Here is an 18,933-nt window from a genome sequence, read left to right as displayed (position 1 = left end):
TTGGTCCCTGTGTTCATTATTAGTAGTGATGATCGAATAGTGAAATATTCGGACTTGGAAAATCGGCACAAATAATTTCTAATGTCCGTTTATTTGTACCGAATAATGAATCCAATGCAAGTCAACGGGAAAGCTGAATATTTTTATGCTGGACCCAACAAACAGGTCTGGAGGTCTGAGGAAAAAAAGCTGAAATGGATGGGAAAGAGCTAAAACTAAATGGGAACAGCATGGAGAAGATGCCTGCATGCCTTTCTGACTCACATATGGTATCTGGGAATAATGTTGTCAGACTATTGCGCCAGTTTTATGGATTTTTAACCCCTTACTAATATCAGGTGTAATAGTACAACGATGTCGGTATCCCTTGCTTTGATGTGGGCTCCGTCGCTGAGCCCACATCTTTTCCGGGACATGTCGGCTGTTTTGAACAGCTGACATGTGCCCGCAATAGCCGCGGGTGGATTGCGATTCCACCTGCGGCTATTAAATAGTTAAACATTTAACGTGCGCTTCCAGCCATCGGGCCGGAAATACGTGCAGCGGTGACCCTCGTCACATGATTGGGGGTCATCGGTTCGTCGGCATGACAATCAGAGGTCCTTGAGACCTCTATGGTTGTCAGTGCCGGATTGCTATGAGCGTCACCCTGTGGTTGGCGCTCATAGCAACTCAGCAATTCTACTGCATTAAGGCGATCTGAACATCCATCGCCTCTATGTAGCAGAGCCAGTCGAGTTGTGCAAGCTTCTAGCCTCCTATGGAGACTATTGAAGCTTGGCAAAAGTAAAAAAAAAAAAGTGTATAAAAAAAATATATATATATATAAATTCAAATCACCCCTAGTGATGAGCCAATGTACTCGTTACTAGAGATTTCCCGAGCATGCTCGGGTGTCCTCCGACTATTTTTTAGTGCTCGGAGTTTTAGTTTTTAGCGCCGCAGCTGAATGATTTACATCTGTTAGCCAGCATAAGTACATGTGGGGATTCCCTAGCAACCAGGCAACCCCCACATGTACTTATGCTGGCTAACAGATGTAAATCATTCAGCTGTGGCACTAACAACTAAAACTCCGAGCACTAAAAAATACTCGGAGGACACCCGAGCGTGCTCGAGAAATCTCGACTAACGAGTATATTCGCTCATCACTAATCACCCCCCTTTCGTCCCATTCAAAATAGAAAAATGAAAATAAAATCAAACCTACACATATTTGGTATCGCCGCGTTCAGAATCGCCCGATATAGATCAATAAAAAAAAGGATTAACCTGATCGCTAAACGGCGTAGCAAGAAGAAAAGTCAAAACTCCAAAATTACGTTTTTTTGGTCACCGCACTTTGCATTAAAATGCAATAACAGGCGAATAACAGATCGTATCTACACAAAAATTGTATCATTAACCCCTTCACCCCCGGAGCTTTTTTCCGTTTAGTATTTTCGTTCTTTGCTCCCCTTTTTCCAGAGCCATAACATTTTTATTTTTCAGTCAATATGGCCATGTGAGGGCTTGTTTTTTGCAGGATGAGTTGTACTTTTGAACTACACCATTGGTTTTTGCATGTCATGTACTAGAAAACGGAAAAAAATTCCAAGTGCGGTGAAATTGCAAAAAAGTGCAATCCCTCACTTGTTTTTTGTTTGGCTTTTTTTACTATGTTCACTAATGCTAAAACTGACCTGCTATTATGACTCTCCAAGTCATTACGAGTTCTTAGACACCAAACATGTTTAAGTTCTTTTTTATCTAAGTGGTGAAAAAAAATTCTAAACTTTGCTAATACCCGTAGCGTCTCCATTTTTCATGATCTCGTGTTGGGTGAGGGCTTATTTGCATGACGAGCTGACGTTTTTAACCCCTTACTAACATCAGACGTACTATTACACTGATGTCAGTATCCCCCGCTTTGATGTGGGCTCTGGTTGTGAGGCAATTTTACATGCTGTTGTGCAAATGGAATAGACAACAGATGAAAATTATTGGCAATTATCAAGACACACTCAGTAGTGGTTCAGCAGGTGGGGACCACAGACCACATCTCAGTACCAATGCTTTCTGGCTGATGTTTTGTTCACTTTTGAATGTTGGTTGTGCTTTCACACTCGTGGTAGCATGGGACAGACTCTACAACCCATACAAGTGGCTCAGGTAGTGCAGCTCATCCAGGATGGCACATCAATGTGAGCTGTGGCAAGAAGCTTTGCTGTATCTGTCAGTGTAGTGTCCAGAGGCTGGAGGCGCTACCAGGAGAAAGGCCAGTACACCAGGAGACATGGAGGGTGCCATAGGAGGGCAACAACCCAGCAGCAAAACCGCTACTTCTGCCTTTGTGCAAGGAGGAACAGGAGGAACAGGAGGAGCACTGCCAGAGCCCTGCAAAATGACCTCCAGCAGGCCACAAATGTGGATGTGTCTGCACAAACGGTTAGAGACAGACTCCATGAGGATGGTCTGAGTGCCTGACGTCCACAGATGGGGGTTGTGCTCACAGCCCAACACCATGCAGGACACTTGGCATTTGCCACAGAACACCAGGATTGGCAAATTCGCCACTGGCGCCCTTGTGCTCTTCACAGATTAAAGGAGGTTCACACTGAGCACATGTGACAGACGTGAGAGTCTAGAGATGCCATGGAGAGCAATCTGCTGCCTGCAACATCCTTCAGCATGACTGGTTGGCAGTGGGTCAGTAATGGTACCTCGCCAGAGGTAGCCTGACTGCCATTAGGTACCAAGATGAGATCCTCAGACCCCTTGTGAGACCATATGCTGGTGCGGTTGGCACTGGATTCCTCCTAATGCAGGACAATGCCAAACCTCATGTGGCTGGAGCGTGTCAGCAGTTCCTGCAAGATAAAGCATTGAAGCTATGGACTGGCCCGCCCATTCCCCAGACCTGAATCCGATTGAACACATATGGGACATCATGTCTTGGGACATCATGTCTTGCTCCATCCACCAACGTCACATTGCACCACAGACTATCCAGTAGTTTGGATGCTTTAGTCCAGGTCTGGGAGGAGATCCCTCAGGAGACCATCCGCCGCCTCATCAGGAGCATGACCAGGCATTGTGAAGTAGGGAGGTCATAGAGGCATGTAGAGGCCACACACAATACTGAGCATCTTTTCCTTGTCATGAGGCATTTCCACTGAAGTTGGATTAGCCTGTAATTTGATTTTCCACTTTGATTTTGAGTAACATTCCAAATCCAGACCTCCATGGGATATTCCTTTTGATTAACATTGATAATTGTTATGTTTTATTGTTCTGATCACATTCCACTATGTAATGAATAAAAATTTGCAAATGGAATATTTCATTCAGAGATATCTAGGATGTTGTATTTTAGTGTTCCCTTTATTTTTTTTGAACATTGTAGTTAGCCAGAAAGTGAAATACATATTCCCTATCCCTTTACAATGCCAGCTAAAACATGCCCATTTGAATTATGTTCTTTGTCCACCGCCACGTCATTATGCAGCCCCTGCTGACAGTTCACAGAGGGCCAGCAGCTGCTGTGAAACCTGCATTTTGTAAGCTCCACAGTTCATTTTTGCCACTGGATACCAAGGGAACAACTGTCATAGTGGGTGAAGCCGCTGTAAGCTTCCCGTGAAAATGTGGTCAGCGCGATACACCACTGATGAACGTAGACAATTGCTAGGATGATGTGGGTTGGATGGCAGACAAAGGCTCCAGTGTGTTGACAAGCAGCACCACAAAGTCTTCCACACGGTCCAGTCTCAGTAACCAAGGGGCTGGACCTCTGAATCCTCAACCTGGTTCTCCTTCCTAACCCCATCAAGAGTCCCAGTAGACATATGACCCAAAGCTGGCCACTATGATGAACTGTTTACGTTCGCTTGTAATTTGCCAGGCCTCTCAACGTGCAACATTACAGAGGGTCATGAGGAGGTTGAGTGCAGTGATGCCCAAACATTTGAGCCCACACGGCCAGGAGAAAGCCACGTTGGGGAAGGTCAATTCATGTCTGAAGAGGTGGAGGATAATCATGACGCACAGTTGCCATCAGGTCAGCCTAAAATCGCAACTCAGAAGGAGGATCAGATTGAGGAATTGGAAGATGATGTGGTTGATGATGAGGCCACTGATCCAACCTGGCACTGTGGCACGCCTAGCGAGCACAGCAGTGCAGACACTTACGGCCTTCCCAATCTGATGTCCATGAAGCAGGTACTGATGCCTCCTGCCCAAAACCTGCAGTTGTACAGACACAACAGTCAGCAACCACGTCCAGTTCATTGTCCCAACGCAGCGTTCACTTGTCCCTACCCTAGACTTTAACAGAAAGCAGGAATATCGACCCACCCACAGGCCAAAACGCTAAACACCCATATAGCCAGATTGGTAGCATTGGAAATGTTGCCGTTTCGACTTGTGGGAACTGAGTTTTTCTACGACCTCTTGGTGGTGGCAGCCCCACGGTACTCAATTACCATCCAACACTATTTATCCCAGTGTGCCGTCAAGGCATTACATAAGCAGTCTTGTTACACAATATCAAACGTGCTCTAGCCAACGCAATCACAGGGAAGGTCTACTTTACCACAGACACGCGGACAAGTTCTTGTGAACAGGTATGCTACATTTCCCTTATGGCACACTGGCTGAACACGGTGGAGTCTGGAACAGAGTCAGAGGCTGGGACATCACACATTTTACCCACACCAAGAATAGTGGGTCCAATTTCCATCAGGGTTTCAGCCTCATCCTCACCGAAAGTAGCCTCCCCATCACTCCCCAGCTGGGATGTCTGCAGCACTGCCTTGGCAACGCAACCGAGCTGCTGAAGGTGATAAAAGAACAGACTGATCAGTGACTCTCCCCGCTGAGCTTTCAACCAAGTCTGGTTGTGTGCGATAATGGGTGTAACTTGGTGGCGGCTTTAAAGCTCGGCAAGCTGGTAAACACGTTCCATGCATTGCCCAGTCCTGAACTTGGTTATATAGTGTTTTTAAAAAACATACCTTGACTTGCTGAACCTACTTGCCAAGGTACGGCATATAAGTGCACATTTCTGAAAGTCTTCTCAGGCTAGCTTTGCTGCAGCAGTGCTTTAATTTGCCTCGTCACTGACTGATTTGTGACCTGCCACACGCTGTATTTTGACCTTTAATAATAATAATAATAATAAGTTTTATTTCTATAGCGCCAACATATTTTGCAGCCCTTTACATGTTAGAGGGGACTTGTACAGATAATAAAAGACATTACAGATTAACAAAAATCACATAAACAACAGATACCAAGAGGAACGAGTGCCCTGCTCGCAAGCTTACAATCTATGAGGAAATGGGGAGGGACGAAAGGTGAATGGTAACAATTGCTTTCATTGTTTTGACCAGCCATAATGTAAGTGTTCATGTAATGATGCATGAACCAGTTATCAACCAATATGTGTAAAAGTATAGACACAGAGGGCTATTAAATGCATAAAGTGTGTTACAACAAGATACAAGGATCCTGGTTATGAAGAAAATTTTGAATTCCAACTTCTCAATGCCCATCAGAGTAACGTTGGGCCCCCAAACATAACTGTCGGTTCTTCAAAACTTTGAGTACTGCACCAAGACGGTGAGCGCTGATGACGCTATTGTCAGTGTAACCATCCCACTGCTCTGTCAATTAAAACATTCGCTGCAGAATCTCAAAGAGGAAGCTTTGAATGCCGAGCAGGTGGCTATGGAGCAAGATTTTACAGTGGCTGATACCACACCGCCCCACCTCACACAATATTCTCAAGCCACATTGGGTTATGACGAGGAATAGGACGAGGCGGAACAGGAGTTTTTGGTCTGCGCTACAGATGGGACTCCCAATCCCACCTTCACGCCTGTCCAGCATAGATGGTCTGATGAGGAGGAGGCTATGCATCATGAGGAGGAGAGGATGGTTAGTGTTCTTCCTGGTGAGGACACTGAATGTTTGACTCTGTAGTCTGCCACACATGGCAAAGTTCATGTCCAGATGCCTTTCCCAAAACCCTTGCGTGAAACACATTTTGTCCACCATGAAATACTGGGTGTAGACCTTTCTTGACCCACAGTACAATGAGAAATTTGCTTCTCTCATGTCTGAGGCAGACGTGCCATTTGCAGTGCATGTATGCCAGAGAGCCGTCGTGGAAGACTTGTTAGAGAGATTATGCTGAGACAACGCTGCTGGCAGAGGTACCAGCTTTTTTTCAGGCACAAGGATTACAGGAAAGGGCCACGCACACAAGGTGCAACTTGGGGGATGTACCCCAACTTACACATTTTCATAAGACCGTCACATCAGCAAGGGTTACCTGTGGGTGTAACTATGAAGAGGGGAGAAGTTGACCAAGATGGTGAAAGACTACTTAAGTGACGTTAAGAGTGTCCTTCCTTATTCTTCAGTGCCTATTGACTATTGGTTGTCCAAGCTCCACATTTGGCCCGACCTCTCCTTCGACACCTTGGAGGTGCTGCCATTCCCTACTACAAGTGTGTTGTCTGAGCATGATTTTCGTTTGCCTGGTGCAATCATAATGGATAGGCACACACGACTGTCAACGTAAAATGCAAACAGGCTGACTCTTCTAAAATTGAACAAGGGCTGGATTTCCTCCGACATTGTAAGCCCTACGAATGACAGCAACGTAATGTAAAAGCAGCCAAAATGTTTTGTTTGGGAAGTTGTCTTAACATCCATCCCTTACCATCCAAACCCATTTTGTTCATTAAATCACCTCCTCCTGCGTCAAGTACTTAGTGGTCATGTATGTATAACGCACGTGGCTAATGTTTGGTACTTTGCGAAAACTTGGCACATTGTGGAATGGTGAAACTTGTACTCCCTATCTATTTCCTTGCTGACACACTCCAACAGCGGAGTAATGAAGATTATTGCCCCTGCTAAATTGTCACATATTATCTGTACCCAGTCGCACATCTGCGAGACAAGTATTAGGCCACATTCACACATTCCTTTTTATCCTGCGGGTTCTCCCACAGCGGATTTGATAAATCTGCAGGGCAAACCCGCTGCGGTTATCCCTGCAGATTTATCGCGGTTTGTCCTGCAGGTTCCGCTGCGGGTTCCGCTGCGGGATTTACCCCTACTATTGATGCTGCATATGCAGCAATATGCAGCATCAATAGTAATGTTAAAAATAATAAAATCATAATGATATACTCACCCTCTGATGTCCGGATCTCCTGGGCGCTGCAGGCGGCGGTCCGGTTCCAAAGATGCTGTGCGACCAGGACCTTCGGTGACGTCACAGTCATGTGACCGCGACGTCACCGAAGGTCCTGGTCGCATAGCAAACCTGAGACCGGACGGCCGCGTGCAGCGCTGAGACTTCAGAGGTGAGTATAACATGATTTTTTATTTTAATTCTTTTTTTTTTAATACAAATATGGTTCCCGGGGCTTGGAGGAGAGTCTCCTCTCCTCCACCCCGGGTACCACCTGCACATTATCCGCATTACTTCCCGCATGGTGGGCACAGCCCCATGCGGGAAGTAAGCAGATCAATGCATTTCTATGGGTGCAGAATCGCTGCGATTCTGCACAAAGAAGTGACATGGTCCTTCTTTTTTTCCGCAGCAATTCTGCGCGTTTTTTTTCGGGTTTTTCCGCATCATGTGCACTGCGGTTTCTGTTTTCCATAGGGTAACATTGTACTGTACCCTGCATGGAAAACAGCTGCGGACCCGCAGCAGCAAAATCGCCGCGGTTCCGCAGTAAAAACCGCATAGTGTGAACATGGCCTTAGGTATTTTAAGTGGAAAATACCAGAGAGCACAATATACCTTGAAGATCCAGCTGGAGAGAGGAAAGGAGTCCAGCGCTGCCCCTGGTGGGATTCTCCCATTCTGCTCTAGTGGACTGACAAGTCTCTCCCTGACAATTAAAAAAAATTAGCATCTTTGTCAAGATCTATGGCCTTACCCTCATAAAATCTACATGACTAAGAAATATGGGAAATTTTGCCCTCTTGTGTCTTTCCTTTTCTGACACTCCACATGGAGAGAAGTAGAACCGGAGAATAGAAGCCGCGCAGACCACAATAAAGGTATCAGAGTTACACACACACTCTGTTTATTAGCCTACGCGTTTCGTGGCCAACAGGCCACTTCATCAGGGCATCAAGATTCATCAGTAAAAACAGGTATATATACCTACAAATACAATCAAAAAAATATATACAAACATGTATAAACCCCACCTTCTTACGACATCACTTCTGGTGAGAACGCCCACTTTAAATCAAAAATTTATAAATACACCCATAACATTAATTACAAAACATTAAAATACATAAAACACAATAATCAATCTATAGAACTACAAATATTAATCAATAAATAATAAAAACAAATATATATAAACATTTCTGGTATCTAGATCAACCAGGATCAGAACTCACATATGAAGAAACCTAAAAACTATCCTCCAGAGAATAAACCTCCGTCTTATACCACTACACCACCTGGTGGTCTTAGGTGAGGGCAACTATTTATCCTGGATCCACCAGTTAAACCCATTCAAGACGCTATCATATGTTGACCCATAATAAAGGCAAAACAAACAAAGGGCTCATATAAGGTAACAACATCACATAATATAAAGTAAAAAAGTAAAAAAGTAAGGGAAAGAATGGGTTCCCATATGCTCAATTTCCACAACTCTTTTCGGATATGAACCCATATGATCTAGAGGTCTACAAACACTACAAAGGAATAAGCAGCACCTCAAACCAGTTAACCACCGGAGTTCATGAAAAATGGGGAGCACTGAGGTCCATAGTCTCTCCCCACGACGACACACGGAGGAACTCCTACAATCAAGAAAATCCATCACAGAAGAATCTCCGTGAGATGAAACTCATGATATTAATTACTTATAGGTACCTAGAAGAGGTCGCTAACCTCATTCAATCCACCAGGGCTTAAGGTGCCCAACTTAAATATCCAATATGTTTCTTTTTTACCCAGGACCTCCAATCTCCTAGGTGTATTAACAGGCACATGATCAATGGGAGTAACAGATAATTTAACATTCCCATGATGAACTATGGTACAATGTCGCGACAATCCATGTTCAGAAAAACCTCTAAGAATATTAAACCTATGGGAGTTCACACGTTTGTGAAGAGGTTGAGAAGTTCTTCCCACATACTGTTTACCACAGTTGCACTGAATCAAATAGATTACGTAATCTGTCTGACACGTCATTCTAAAATTGATATTAAAAGCCTTCCCTTTTTTTGCAAACGACGTGAAGCTGTCAACATTGTTACTAATAGATCTACAACATTTACACCTACGTCCATTACATCGGTAAGAACCGTAACAGCCAATCCATTCTTTACCTACTAAAGTGCATCCAGAGGAGGAAATCTTAACTACACTAGGTGCCAAAACATTTTTTATAGTAGGAGCCCTTTTAAATGTTACTGTTGGTTTCATGGGAACCACCTTATTAAGGATCGGATCGTTTAAGATCACACTCCAATGTTTTTCTAATATATTCCGTATTTGTACATTTTGTGACGAAAAAGTAGTAATAAAATTTGTTTCAAAAAGGTTTTCTCTAACACCCTTATTTTTGTCAAGATGTATAAGCTCATTTTGGGAACAACCCTTAACGGAATTGTAAGCCTTTTTAACAAGCTTCACCGGATATTCTTTTTCCTGAAATCTCTCCCTAAGAATTTTACTTTGTTCCCTAAATGCTGTATCAGAAGTACAATTTTTTCTAATCCTATAATACTGATTCCTTGGGATGTTCCTAAGCCATGGTCTATGATGGTTACTTTCATAGTGAACATACCCATTGGCATCCACTCTTTTAAAATGGTTTTTGGTCATGATCTCTCCGGCATCATCAATATAGATGTTCAAGTCTAAAAAGGTGACACTTTTACTATCCACACAGGGAGTGAGCTCCAAACCCCAATGATTATCCCTTATAGCATCAAGGAAATCAAAAACCGTATTATCTACATTATTATAGATAATAAATATATCATCTATAAAACGTTTGTATAGAACCAGATTCTGTTTATGTTTACAATGGAGGACATACCAGGACTCAAAGGCAGCCATGAATAAGTTAGCATACGTAGGCGCTGCCTTCGACCCCATGGCAGTCCCCCGTATCTGGTGATAAATAGTCTCCCCGAATGTAAAAAAATTGTTCTCTAAAATAAAAGTCATGCTTTTCAACAGAAACTCTCTTTGGGCCATGGTCACATTCGATAATCTATCGATGTATAATTTAAAACATTGAAGGCCAATAGTGTGGTCAATATTAGAATATAAACCAGTCACGTCAATAGATATAAATAAAAAATCATCACCCCATATAAGTCCCTGCAATTCCTGTATAAGGTGGGTAGAATCCCTGAGATAAGAACCCAAATTTCTGACAGACTCATTCATAAAGGAGTCCACAAATGCTGCTAGATTTGATGTTAAAGAGTTAATCCCCGCTATGATCGGTCGTCCAGGTGGGTTAAACTCATCCTTATGAACCTTTGGGAGATGGTAATAAACTGCCATCTTTGGGTTTTTTACCCCAAGGAATTCTTTCTCGCTCTTATTCAGAATTCCCATTTCATCAGCTGTTTTAACTAACTCCTTATATTTTATTATCGCATTCTCATATTCAGCCCTATTGGAAATATTATAAGTCCCCTCATCTGACAAAATCCTATTAGCCTCTCGGACATAAGCATCCAAATCTTGTAGTACCACTCCTCCACCCTTATCAGCAGATTTTATTACCAAATTTACATCATTTTTGAGAGTCTTAATGCCCTCAATTTCAATTGTTGTCAGATTGTTAATCGATCCTCGCTTAAAATTCAAGGACTCGAAGTCATTCAAAACCAAGTCTACGTAGGCTTTTCTGACACTGTAGTATTTCTCCTCCCTCCTAAGTTCTCACTGGAAATCACAGTGAGAAAACTCACACCCTATATAACATGGGGGATTTATTGTCCATTCTGAGACTCAGACCATAAAGGTTCATTTTTTTTTTAATAATTAGGTTTTATTTCAAAACTAAAAATTTTTATTTGCAAAGTAAGATTTTATTTGGAGACCTTGCACAGTACATTCAATTTTTTTTTTTACATCTGTGTTGGCAATACTAAAGCATTTTTCTTAAATTAACTGTATATATTTTGGGTTCATTTTTGCAATTAGGTTTCATAATTTTTTTTTTAACAGCTTAGCTTTTACTGGGCTGTATGAGTCAGTTGGAGAAGTGGTGACTGGGAGTTGTGGGGACCACAAGGATCCACACTGGGAGCCGCGAGAACTACAAGGATCCACACCGGGAGCCTTGCAGACCACAAGAATCCACACCGGGAACCATGGGGACCACAAGGATCTGTCTTAGGTCCAATTCTTTTTAATCTCCTTATTATTGACATTTTGGATGGGATAGAGAGTAAAGTTGCAGTTGTTACTGATGACACCATACTTTATAGGATAAAAACTGAGCGAGATTGTATAATATTACAGAATGATCTGCATAAGATGTCTGCATGGCAAACATATGGCAGATAATAATGTAGAGTAATTTACCAGTCAGAGTAATCCTATTGTTGCATATGTAATAAGTGGAAATATACTTGAGACTACAGAACAGGAGAAGGACGGGGGATTCTGATTACAATGAGCTAAGCAGCAATACTCAATGTCAGGCAGCAGCTGCAAAGGCAAGCAAAATTTTAGGGTGTATAAAAAGCTAAAATCCTGTGATCTCAATTATTAGCCCTCTATAAATCACTTGTAGGGCTACATCTAGAATATGGGATGCATGATATTGGGAAGTTAGAGTCAGTTTAAAAGATGGCAACTAGATTATTACAAGGGATGGAGGCTTCCAATATAATGAGAGGTTGTTAAAGTTAGACTTTTCTATTCTCTTGAGCACCTAAAAGGAGATTTTTGTGTACTCACCGTAAAATCTCTTTCTCTTAGCCTCTAATTGGGGGACACAGAACCATGGGTGTTAAGGTACCTTCACACTCAGCAACTTTACAACGAGAACGACAATGATCCGTGACGTTGCAGCGTCCTGGATAGCGATCTCGTTGTGTTTGACACGCAGCAGCGATCAGGATCCCGCTGTGACATCGCTGGTCGTAGCTGAAAGTCCAGAACTTTATTTGGTCGTCAGGTCGGCGTGATTCGTCATGTTTGACAGCAAAAGCAACGATGCCTGCAATGTTTCTTCATGGAGCGAACAACCAGCGAGAACGATAAGTACATCACTGGATCGCTCCTGCATTGTTCTGGAGTTGCTGTGTTTGACATCTCTACAGCGACCTAACAGCGACGCTCCAGCGATCTAGTTTAGGTCGGATCGTTGTCTATATTGCTGGAGCGTCGCTAAATGTGACGGTACCTTTATGCTGCTGTCCACTAGGAGGCGACACTATGCATAATCTGAAAAAGATTAACTGTGGTTCCTCCTCTGCAGTATACACCCCTGGACGGCATTAGCCTTCACCAGTTTTGTGCAAAAGCAGTAGGAGGAACGTGACATGAATAACATAACCATGCCTATAAGAGGGCAACTATGTACGAGCTCAAGCAAACAATAGGAGAATTCGACAGTAACAACGGCCCGGAAGGGCAACAGGGTGGGAGCTGTGTCCCCCAATTAGAGGCTAAGAGAAAGAAGTTTTACGGTGAGTACACAAAAATCTCCTCTACTCTGTCGTCTCATTGGGGGGCACAGGACCATGGGACGTCCCAAAGCAGTCCCTGGGTGGGAAGCAATGGACAAATATTGTGCAGACAGGCTGCTACACTTGGGGCACCGCCGCCTGCAGAACACATTTACCCAGGCTCGCGTCCGCTGAGGACTGGGTATGAACCCTGTAGTGTTTAGTAAACGTGTGTAGGCTAGTCCAGGTGGCCGCCTTACACACTTGTTGTGCCGAAGCCTGGTGCCGAATGGCCCAGGAGGCCCCTACCGCCCATGTAGAGTGTGCTGTAATACCGGCTGGAAGAGGAGAATTCTTAAGGCGGTAGGCGTCTTGTATGGTAGATTTGATCCACCTGGCAAGGGTAGCTTTGGAAACTGGCAGACCCTTGTGGCCGCCTTCCGGAAGAAGGAAAAGAGAATCAGACCTCCGGAAGGACGCAGTCCTAGACACATATACGCAATGCCCTGACAAGGTCAAGCGTATGCAGAGCCTTCTCCACTCTATGAACCGGGACCAGACAAAAGGATGGCAGTGAAATTTCCTGATTGAGGTGGAAGTGGGACACAACCTTCGGAAGGAAGGATGGGACCGTACGGAGAACTACCTTGTCCTGGTGAAAAATCAGGAAGGGCCGTCTGCCGGAGAGTGTTGTCAGTTCAGACACCCTGTGTAGCGAGGTGATTGCCACCAGGAAAACCACATTCTGGGATAGAAGGCGGAGCGGGACCTCCTTAAGGGGTTCGAAAGGTGGGTCCTGCAATGCTGTCAGGACCAGGTTGAGGTCCCACGTTTCTAGTGGTCGTCTGTAGGGGGGAACCAATCTGGAAACCCCCTGAAGAAAAGTCCTTACTTTCGGCTTGGTAGCAATGCGCCTTTGAAAAAGCCCTGAGAGGGCTGACACCTGGCTCTTAAGCGAGCCCAGGGACAGCCTGGCCTCCAGACCCGATTGGAGAAAACCAAGTACTTTGGGTAAGGAATAAGGGAGTGGGGTCTGGCCACGAGATTCGCACCAGGTAAAGAAAGCTTTCCAGGTACAGTAATAGATCTTGGCAGAGGCTGGCTTCCGTGCCCTGATCATGGTTCCAATGATGTCCGGCGAGAGCCCTGCCTGGGTTAGAACCCAGGTCTCAAGGGCCATGCCGTCAAATTGAGAGCCCCTGAGTTCTGGTGGTGGAACGGGCCTTGTGATAGATCGGGGCGGTCGGGGAGACGCCAGGGGGCGTCTACTGTAAGTTGTACGATGTCGGCGTACCATGTACGTCTGGGCCAGTCCGGTGCGATTAGGATGGTTGGAACTCCCTCTTGCTTGATCTTCCTCACCACCCTGGATATCAGGGGGAGAGGTGGAAAAATGTACAGAAGCTGGAACTGGGTCCAGTCCTGAACCAGAGCGTCTGCTCTGAGCGACCACGGATCGTGTGTTCTGGCCATGAAGTTGGAGACCTTGGCATTAAAGTGGGATGCCATTAGGTCCACATCCGAGGTCCCCCAGCGATGGCAAATCTGGCGAAAAATTTTGGGATGGAGAGACCACTCTCCCGAGTCTATTCCTTGTCAGCTGAGGAAGTCTGCTTCCCAGTTGTCCACACCTGGAATGTGGACCGCCGAGAGAACCGACCCTGTGTCCTCTGCCCAGTGGAGGATATGTGACACTACTCACATCGCCTGGGCAATGCGGGTCCCCCCTTGGTGATTCACATATACCACAGCCGTGGCATTGTCCGACTGTATTCTGATGTGAGAGGCCCTCAATGCCAGGAGGATGGCACGAATTTCCAGGATGTTGATGGGCATGGTCGCTTCCACTGGGGACCACTTGCTCTATGCCCTGTGGTGTAGGTGCACTGCACCCCAACCCGTCAGGCCCGCATCAGTGGTCAGAACCTTCCATTGACCTGTGAGAAAGGATTTCCCCTTTGCTAGCGAGGTTGGCTTGAGCCACCAGTGAAGGGACCTCTTGGTTGATGTTAGCCGGAACTCCTTGTCAAGAGAGAAAGGGTTTTGTCCCAGGACTTGAGGATGGCTAGTTGGAGAGGCGAAACTGGGCAAATGGGACGGCTTCTATTGCTGCCCCCATCCTGCCGAGGACTCTCATGGCAAACTGGAGAGATCGAGGGGGTTTGCGGAGGAGGGTGCGATCTCCTAGGCGGAGAGCCAGTGCCTTGTCCTTGGGAAGGAGCACTAGACCCCTGGAGGTGTTGAATAGTATTCCCAGGAAGGTCAGAGACTGACACGGGGTTGGTGATGACTTTTGTAAGTTGAATAACCAGCCCATGCGACTCAGTGTCGATTGTAATTGAGACGCTGAGCTCGCAGTCCTTGAAGGTGGGAGCCTTGATGAGTAGATCATCCAAGTATGGAACGACTACTATGCTTCTGGAGTGCAGGACGTCCATGGTGGCTGCCATGACTTTGGTAAACACTCTGGGAGCCGTGGCGAGTCCGAACGGGAGAGCCATGAACTGGTAGTGGTCCTAGTCGATTGCGAACCTGAGAAACCTCTGATGGGCAGGTGCAATTGGTTTATGCAGGTATGCGTCTTGTATGTCTATGGAGGCGAGATATTCTCCCTTCTCCATGGACGCAATGATGGACCAAAGAGACTCCATGCAGAAGTGACGGACCCGTACATATTTGTTGAGTTGTTTTAGGTCCAATATGGGCCGCACACTGCCTCCTTTCTTGGGGACTATGAATAGATTGGAGTAGAACCCTCGGAAGCGCTTGGCCATGGGGACCGGTACTATGACTCCTGCATGAAATAGCGAGGAGACCGCTTGTCGGAAGGCACGAGCCTTGGCCGGTGGTTTTGGGGGGACAGAAAGGAAGAATCGGTCCGGTGGGTTGGAGGTGAACTCTATCTTGTATCCGGAAGACACTAGTTCCCTGATCCATCTGTCTTCTGTAATAGGCAGCCAGACTTGATGAAAGAGCAAAAGTCGGCCGCCTACGGGTGTGGTGTCTTCCGGAGTTCGTGAGTCATGATGAGGAGAAAGTCTGAGCTTTTCCTCCTCTGGGCTTAGACTGGGCTGCTTTTGACTGCCAGGTCTTGTCCGACCTTTGCGTCGACCATGAGTTGTCCCTGCGTGGGGAACGGTTACGATTTTGTGCTGGACGCGAGACGGACCAGTCCGAAGAATTCCGAAAGGATCGGAATTGAGTTTGGTTACGCTTCTTGTAAGTGCGTTTAGGTTTCAGTTGGGGAAGAGAGGTACTCTTACCCCCGGTGGCGGTGGATATCATTGTGTCCAACTGTTCACCAAAAAGTCGCCCACTGAGGTAGGGGAGGTGCCTGAGGGACTTCTTTGAGGCTGCGTCCGCTTTCCATTCCCGTAGCCAGAGAATACGCCGAATTGTGATGGTGTTTGATGCTATCCCCGCTACACCCCTTGCTGAATCCAGAGCTTTATGAAGCATGTAATCTGCTACGACTGCTATTTGAACTGCTTGGTCCGACAGCTCTGGAGCGGATGCTTGGGGGCCAGCTTGTAAATTTTTGGCCCAGGCCTGAATGGTCTTGGCAGCCCAAACTGAACCGAACACAGGAGCCAGGGATGCCACTGCAGCCTCAAAAATTGAACGAGCCATGCGTTCTACCTGCCGGCCTGCTGCATCCCTAAGGGTTGAGCTATCTGGCAGTGAAAGGAGGGTCTGTGCTGCTAGTCTAGAGACTGGGGGGTCCACTTCGGGTGGGTCTGTCCATTCCTTGGTATCCTTCTGTGGGAAGGGGTACCTCGCCTCCAGATATTTGCGATTAGCTAATTTTTTCTCAGGCTGTGAGAGCTGCTTTTTAAGGATCGCCTGAAACTCTGGGTGGTTAGAGAAAACCTTAGGCGGCTTCAGAGGTCGTTTGAAGGAAATCTTGTGTTCTGGGGCCTCTGGTGGCGGATCAGAAATGTTCAGCACCCGATGGATGTAAGAGATTAAGTCCTCAACTAGCGCTGTATTGCTAGGAGGGATTGGGATCAGGGACCCCTCCGTTTCCTTGTCTGAGTCAGAGTCACAGATGCCTTCCGAATCCAGTGTATCACTGAGGCGTCCCTTGCTGGGTGAGTTGGGGCGGAGGCCTTCTCTGGTCGGGGATTGCGGAGATGTGCATTGTCTGCCCCTGGAAGGGGACAGTCTAGATGACCTAGAACTAGGGTTTCTCTCCCTAGAAGGGGATGACCGTGTGCTATGAGATGACACAGATGAACGTGACCTGTGGGTCCGCTTGCGTCCTGACCTAGACGTGGATGTGCCAGGGTCGTCCTGTCCCTGAGTCAAGCTCTCCCTTTGCTGGGTAGCGGTCATAGCCGAGGCATGACTCTGCAGAGCCTGAAGCAATGTGGAGGTTAGGTTATCTATAGACTGTGTCATAGATTGCGACATCTGAGTGACCCATTCCGGCGTGGCATTAGACACTGAAGCATTGGCAGGGGCCTCTTGGGGCTCTGACACAGTAGTCTGAGTGCAGTCCTGGCAGTGCTGGTACGTGCTGCCACTGGGAAGAGCGGTCCCGCAGGCTGTGCAGAATGCATAAAAGCAGTCCTGCCTGGTTCTCTTGGACCTTGAGCCCGGCATAGTGCACAGAGTGCAAAAGGGCTGGTTATGCAGAGCACCTTACAGGGGTAGCTATGCAGAGCACCTTACAGGGGAGCCTTATAGGGAATATGGATTCACAGCCGAGTAAAACAACCCAGCTGTGATCTTACCCCACCAGTTTGCTCCTAGTTTCAGCGCCGAAGAACCACAGTCCTGTGCCCCCCGGAGACTGGCTGGCCTGGTCCTGCAGACCGGGAGATGCAGGGTTAATCCTTGCTGCAGTAGAAATGGCAGCCGAGGAGAAGAGGCAGGGGGAGAAGGGGCGGAGAGCTGAGGAAAAAGGCGCCCTTTCTGTCTCGATCCGCCCCATCTGTGACACTGTAGAGCAGAGGTGTCAAACTGCATTCCTCGAGGGCTGCAAACAGGTCATGTTTTCAGGATTTCCTTGTGTTGCACAGGTGAAAATTTAATCACCTGCACAGAATGATTCCATCACCTGTGCAATACTAAGGAAATCCTGAAAACATGACCTGTTTGCAGCCCTCGAGGAATGCAGTTTGACACCTCTGCTGTAGAGTGTCATATTTGTCATCCGGGGGGGGCGGGCCGGGGGGCGGAGAAGAGGCGGCAGCTACAGCTAGGCCAAAGCTGCGGCCTAAATTAGATGCTTGATGCCCAGAAAGGCTCCAGGCCGGCACGGAAGTCCAGGCGGAGGTCGGATCTGAACCGGACCCCTCCCCCCCCAGATTTAAAGTCAGGATAGCGGTGGGGCTATAAGCGGAAAGGGGGGCCCTGTAAGGGGTCCCCCTGTGGCAGTATAGAGCTGGTGCTGTCGCAGAGACAGGGGCGCAGGGAGCCCTGTGTCTCTATTGTGCCATGCCTACCTACACTCCCCCCGGCCCCGACAGGAGCCCGCAGCTGGGCTGGGGGTCCCTGGATGCAGGCACAGTGTGCTAGCCCATTGCTGGGAGCTGCAGAGTGCTGCCTGTACAAGCCCTACCTGAGGCGTCTCAACCTATTGCCCCCAGAGGGGGATTAGGGAGGGTGCTGCTATGACCTTCAGGGGGCTTCATCCTCGTCTCGACCTCAACCCAGAAACCAAAAGGAATTGGGGAAGCAGGGGGGTTCTCGACTTCGAACCAGCACCCGAGGGACTGGGGAAGGAGCGACATAGGGAATAGCCATCTCGACTTCAACCGGGCACCCCGTAATAGGGGGCCGAGGAAGGAGCCATGCCGGGAGTCTCACAGAAGACCCACTTTTCTTCATCTGTAATCCGTCGGAAAAAAACGGAGTAAAAAATCTTAGGTGTGCCTCCTATGCAACACTAAGCAAAAACTGGAGAAGGCCGACGCCGTCCAGGGGTGTATACTGCAGAGGAGCCACGGTTAATCTTTTTCAGATTATGCATAGTGTCGCCTCCTAGTGGACAGCAGCATAACACCCATGGTCCTGTGTCCCCCAATGAGGCGACAGTAAAGTTGATTTATGACCACAACAAAATTTGAGCAGAAGCCATGAGTCTTAGAAAAGGCTATAAGAGCTAGGAGCTATAAACCCTGACCTCAGAATGAGCCGTCTGACAGGTTCTCATTCTGCGTGAAGTTTTGTAAATGCTAAACCATCCAAAATATTTAATGAAACCCAATTACAAAAATTATATATAACCCAAAATACATGCAG

The sequence above is a fragment of the Ranitomeya imitator genome, chromosome 4 (assembly GCF_032444005.1).
Source record: "Ranitomeya imitator isolate aRanImi1 chromosome 4, aRanImi1.pri, whole genome shotgun sequence".
Classification (NCBI taxonomy): Eukaryota; Metazoa; Chordata; class Amphibia; order Anura; family Dendrobatidae; genus Ranitomeya; species Ranitomeya imitator.
The sequence above is the reverse complement of the archived record's forward strand: the minus strand, read 5'-3'. Positions refer to the sequence as shown.